This window comes from Pristiophorus japonicus, chromosome 2 (genome assembly GCF_044704955.1).
Source record: "Pristiophorus japonicus isolate sPriJap1 chromosome 2, sPriJap1.hap1, whole genome shotgun sequence".
NCBI lineage: Eukaryota > Metazoa > Chordata > Chondrichthyes > Pristiophoridae > Pristiophorus > Pristiophorus japonicus.
In genome coordinates, this window is record NC_091978.1 from 85,310,120 (window position 1) to 85,316,417 (window position 6,298).

General features: G+C 42.2%; 1 protein-coding gene across 10 annotated transcripts in view; it reads right to left on the reverse strand.

Moving 5' to 3' along the window:
* ubap2a (ubiquitin associated protein 2a) overlaps window positions 1-3,723 on the reverse strand; it is a 134,093-nt gene extending 130,370 nt beyond the window's left edge. For all 10 annotated transcript variants that reach the window (XM_070868169.1, XM_070868178.1, XM_070868137.1 and 7 more), the window contains exon 1: window positions 3,617-3,723. The gene's annotated coding sequence lies outside the window, so the exon portion shown is untranslated. The remainder of the gene's footprint in view (window positions 1-3,616) is intronic.
* Between the last annotated feature and the right edge of the window lie 2,575 nt (window positions 3,724-6,298).

Genomic DNA, 6,298 nt, shown 5'->3' on the forward strand with positions numbered 1-6,298 from the left:
GCAACTGATTAGGAACCAAAACAGAAATCATCTCAGAGGCAGGGGATGGTTGAGGTATTAGATCGACATTTATATAGCAACTTTCACGATCATGACATCCTAAAGCACTTTACAGTTAATGAAATGCTTTTGGAGTGTAGTCACTGTTGTAATGCAAGAAACGCAACAGTCAAACTGCATACAGCAAAGTCCCAACAGCAATGTGATAACCAGATAATTTTTTTTTAAATAAAGTGATGTTGGTTAAGGGATATATATATATTGGCCAGGACTCCAGGGAGAACTCCCCTGCTCTTCTTTGAATCACTGCAAAGGAATCTTTTACATATGCTTGGGTTTAACATCTCATCCATAAGACATGACCGCCTACAGTGGATCACTCCCAAAGTAATGCCAGCTTAGATTGTGTGAAGTCTCTGGAGTGGGGCTTGAACCCACAACCTGACTCATGAGAATGCTACCCACTGAGCAATGGCTAAATGAGTACTTTGCATCAGTCTTCACAAAAGAGAATGCTGCAATGTCACAGTAAAGAGGGAGGAGGTAGAGAAATTGGAGAGGATCAAAATAGATAGGAGGTACTTAAAAGGTTGACAGTGCTTAAAGCAGAAAAGTCACCCAATCTCAGGTTGCTGAGGGAAGCAAAGTGGAAATAGCAACAGCTCTGCCCATAATCCTTCATCCACCTTGGATATAGGAGTGGTGCCAGATGACTGGAGGGTTGCAAATGTTATACTTGTTCAAAAGAAGGGGATAAACCTAGTAACTACTGGCCAGCTAGCCTATCAGTGGTGGGTAAACTTCTAGAGACCATAATCCAGGACAAAATTGTCACTTCGAAAAACAAATAAATGACAGCCATCATAGATTTGTTAACAGCAAATAGTGTCTTGACAAACTTGATTGAGTTATGATGAAATAACAGGGCAGATGATGTTGTACATATGGGTTTTCATAAGATATTTGATAAAGTGTCCCATACTACAATGGTTAGCAAAATTGAACTCATGGAATTAAAGGGGGCAGTGGCAGTATGGAAGCAAAATTGGCTAAGGGACAGAAAGCAGAGAGTAGCAGTGAAAGGCTGTATCATACTGGAGGCAAGTATAGTGATGTCTGTATTAGGATCATTATTCTTTGATCTATGTTTATGACTTGGACTCATGTATTGGAGGCATAATTTGAAAACATTTGCAGATAAACTTGGAAATGCAGTAAACAGTGGGGAGGATAGAAGATTTGAAGAGGACATAGACTGGTGAAATGGGCAGATAAAATTTAATGTAGAGAAGTGTAAAATCATGCACTTTGGAAGGATGAATGAGAAGAGGCAATACAAACAAAATGATACAATTTTAACAGGGGTGCAGTAACAGACACATGGGGTTCACATACACAAATCTTAAGGTGGCAGAACATAATAAAGTTGTTAAAAAGCATATGGGATCCATGGCTTTATAAATATAGTATACACAAAAGCAAATGGCAAACTTTTATAAATCACTGGTTAGGCCTCAGCTGGAGTATTGTGTACAATTCTGGGCACCACACCTTAGGAAGGATATCCAGGCCTTGGAGAGGGTGCAGAGATTTACTGCAATGAAATCAGAATGAGGAACTTCAGTTATGTGGAGGTGCTAGAAAAGCTAGGATTGTTCTCATTAGTGCAGGGATGGTTCACTAGGTATTCAAAATAATGAGGGATTTTAACAGAGTAGGGAAAATGATTTCCACTGCCAGGAGGGTCAGTAACGAGAGGACACAGATTTAAGATAGTTGACAAAAGAACGAGGAGGGCAAGAGAGAATTATTTTTAAGCAACAAGTTATGATCTGGAATGTACTGTCCAAAAGTATGGTGGTAGCAGATTCAATGGTAACTTCCAAAAAGGAATCGGATACATACTAAAGGGAAATAAGTGTGGGGCATAAGGGGAAAAAAAGAGAGAATGGGACTAAACAGATAGCTCTTTCAAAGAGCCAGCACAACATGGGTCGAATGGCCTCCTTCTGTGCTGCATGATTCTATGAATATCACTGACACCAATTGCATGACTACATCTAATCAAAATATTGAATGCTCCTGCAAAGACTTATCCTGTTCTTTCTCAAATTTGTGTTGAATGTGATTCATAGCTCAGCCAAATTGTACACCTTGAGGAAAGACCATTACACTTAGCTTTAACAGGAACATTTACATTAGTGCTTTACATTTTTACAATATTAAAAAAATAATATGCTTCCATACAAGTTGCCAAAAAAACTTGATGAAAATTGTTATGATACAAGTTTAGACATGTACAGGTTTTCGCTTCCTTTTCGTGTCAGGCCCTCTCCTCAATATAATTCCACTGGCACTCAGCACCCGGTGGTATCTCATCCACATTGACATTCTTCAATTGTGAGCCGAGACAGGAAGTTAACAGACTACGCTTCACAGGGGGCGCCAAAGAGATTTGAGATCAGCTAACAGTACAGACTGGGCAAATCAATCCTGGCCTCTTTCCCTCCTCACTCCAAAAGTTACTAGCGGAATACAAGGCTATTCTTTCAAGGGCAGAGCTAGAAGTTAGCAGACCAAGTACTTATTGTAGTATTTGAGTTTTTAAAAAAATCACTGAGCTTCACAATATTTTGAATTAAATACCTGGAGCTCCAATGCTTAGATTTTTAAGGCAGCTCTCATTTCAAATTGGGACGCGTCTGGTTACTTTGTAGGGTCAAGCTCACATTTCTCCCCCTCCCCAAAAATCATCTTTCTTCTCCAGGAAGCAGCTGCTCCACGCCCCAACGGACAAAATAATCTCTATGGAAGCCGAGGGCCACGTTAAAGCAGTCAATTTTATTCTGCCAGATTTCAGCTAAACTACGGAATTCTAAAACTCATCAAAACAAGCACATTCACCGTGTAACCCAATCACCGAACTGAAAAATCCGCCTGCTCACGGTTTATAAAGAACTCCGTCTCAATAAAGGAAAAACTGCACCCCCTCCCTTAATTCCAAAGGACCTTGCAAGTATGTTACGGCCGCTATTCGCACTCAATATCTGCACATTCTTCTGCACTCTATGGATTTCACAGGCCGTCTCTTTAAAGTGACTTGGAGGGGGGGGGGGGGGTTCGTAAGAATGCACGAAAAAACTTGCCAGCTCCAAAATGAAAAACGTTTATATTACAATAAAAACACTAGGATGACTCGACGAGGTCCCCAATCTTCCCCACCCCCGCCACATCGCCTCCAGGCCCAGCGGCAAGTGTCCCCCCCCCCCCGGGTACAGCCACAATAAAACAGACGGGTATCGTAGCGGGCCCGAGGCCTTGCCTTCACCCCAGCAACATGTGACGCCATGTTGGAGTTACCAGTGCGACACACACACACACACATAACAAAAAGAGAGTAGATGGTGGGGGTGAAGAAGAAGCCGGGGTCCGGGGGGTGCAGGCCACTGCAATCAATCAATCCGCCTGTCCACTTTTTCCCCCCTTCCCCCACCGCTCCCTCATTATATATAAAAAAAAGGTGAAAGCACGACCACCAGCCTCTTACAAAAAACCACAAATACAATCCAACACTGCGCGACAAACAAACAAACCGCGTCCGCCCCCGCGCGGTCACCTTTCCGTTAGCTGCACAACGATTTAAAGCACCGAGGAACTGGCGACGACGTGCAGTTTGTATGTTTAAAAGGCCCCCTGTGAGCAGCCCGGGCACGGCCGCCACTCATTTACCTGCCAATGTGCTCACAAAGCCCCGCCGCTCACGTGACCGCTTCAAATCCCGGCCGCCATTTTAACTCCTCTGACGTCACCAGACGTTACGGCCATCATCTTTATGTTACAAAAAAATTAAACACCACTTAAGAATAAATAGTTTGGCGACTTATTGTTTTGAAGTGACTTCCCCCCCTCCCCGCACACACACACAACTAAAGAACCAAACCATTTTCCCTCCTTTTTTTGGTTTCTGGCCAATGACCCTGTGTCCCCTGACGTCATTTTCGTGCGCCGTTGCCAATGGCGATTTCGCATTGATGGACGGGTGGGCGGAGCTCGATGGTTATTTGGACAAAAGGTGAGAAAACAACAATTAAAATATATATTTAAAAAGCAAAAAAACTAAATACCCGCAATCAAACCAAAACAGAAGATACTTGAAGTACGTTGTTAGTATTTTTGAAGAGAACATTAAAGCAGAAACCTAATCCCATGGTGCTTTACATAGGGGTTGGTGAGGGGAAAAAAGATAAAAGTGTAGGAGAAGATGGTTTTTTGGATTCTTTGCCTTCATTATTTTGATGTTTATAATTTTTTTTAAATGCTGAATTTTAACATTGTAGGATAATGTTCGAAATATTTTGTAATATAGGAGAAAGCTTTGTGAAGATAGAGGATAGGCTCAGAAAACAGAGAGTCGGGATAAATGAATCATTTTCCGGTTAGCAAACCGTAACTTGTGGGATATTGCAGGGATCGGTGCTGGGGCCTCAACTATTTACAATCTATATTAATGATTTGGGTGAAGGGACTGAGTGTAATGTAGCAAAGTTTGCTGATGATACAAAGATGGGTGGGAAAGCAAATTGTGGGGAGGACACAAAAAATCTGCAAAAGGATATAGACAGGTTAAGTGAGTGGGCAAAAATTTGGCAGATGTATAATGTGGGAAAATGTGAGGTTATCCACTTTGGCAGAAAAAATAGAAAACCAAATTTAATTTAAATGGAGAAAAATTGCAGAGTGCTGCAGTACAGAGGGATCTGGGAGTCCTTGTGCATGAAACACAAAAAGTTAGTATGCAGGTACAGCAAGTAATCAGAAAGGCAAATGGAATGTTGGCCTTTATTGCAAGGGGGATGAGTATAAAAGCAGAGGAGTCCTGCTACAACTGTACAGGGTATTGGTGAGGCCACACATACAGTATGGCGTACAGTTCTGGTCTCCGTATTTAAGGACAGGTATAGTTGCATTGGAGGCTGTTCAGAGAAGGTTCACTAGGTTGATTCTGGAGATGAGGGGGTTGACCTATGAAGATAGGTTGAGTAGGTTGAGTCTATATTCATTGGAGTTCAGAAGAATAAGAGGTGATCTTATCAAAACATGTAAGATAATGAGGGGGCTCGACAAGGTGGATGCAGAGAAGATATTTCCACTTGAAGGGGAAACTAAAACTAGGGGGCATAGTCTCCGAATAAGGGGCTGCACATTTAAAACTGAGATGAGGAGGAATTTCTTCTCTGAGGGTTGTAAATCTGTAGAATTCTCTGCCCCAGGGAGCTCTGGAGGCTGGGTCATTAAGGCGGAGATACAGATTTTTGAGTGATAAAGGAATAAAGGGTTATAGGGACCGGGCAGGGAAGTGGAGCTGAGTCCATGATCAGATCAGCCATGATCTTATTAAATGGCGGAGCAGGCACGAGGGCTCAAATGGCCAACTCCTGCTCCTATTTCTTAAGTTCAGAAAATACTTTTTCCCACCTGGATGTTTGACGTGCATGGAAATGAGAAAGAAAGACTTGCATTTATTTAGTGCATTCACGCCTACGAGACATCTCACAGCGATTTACAGCCAATGAAGTACTTTTTGAAGTGCAGTCACTGTCGTAATGTAGGAATAGAAATTTATCATTATGTCTTCAGTCAAAGCTACTGAGGAAATCTACACTACAAGTTTGATTTGCCAAAATTGCACCTCACTCACCTACATCAAAGGACTCACTCAGGTTGGCTGAGCCCAGGTTTAAAGTATTTGCAGGGATACTGTTGGAGATTAACCTGCTAAATCCATAAGAACATAAGAAATGGGAGCAGGAGTAGGCTATACAGCCACTCGAGCCTGCTCCGCCATTCAATAAGATCATGGCTGATTTGATCTTGGCCTCAACTCCACTTTCCTGCCTGTTCTCCACAACCCTTGACTCCCCAATAGTTCAAGAAGATGTCTATCCCAGCTTTGAGAGCTCTATGAGGTCGACAATTCCAGAGATTTATGACCCTCAGAGAAGAAATTTATCCTCATCTCCATTTTAAATGGGCGACCCCTTATTCTGAAACTATACCACCTAATTCTAGTTTCCCCACAAGGGGAAACATCCTCTCAGCATCTACCCTGTCAAGCCCACTCAGAATCTTATGTTTCAATAAGATCACCTCTCATTTTTCTAAACTCCAATGAGTACAGGCCCAATCTACTCAACCGATCTTCATTAGACAACTCCTTCATCCCAGGAATCAACCTAGTGAACCTTCTCTGAACTGCCTCCAATGCAAGTATATCCCTCCTTAAATAAGAAGACTAAAA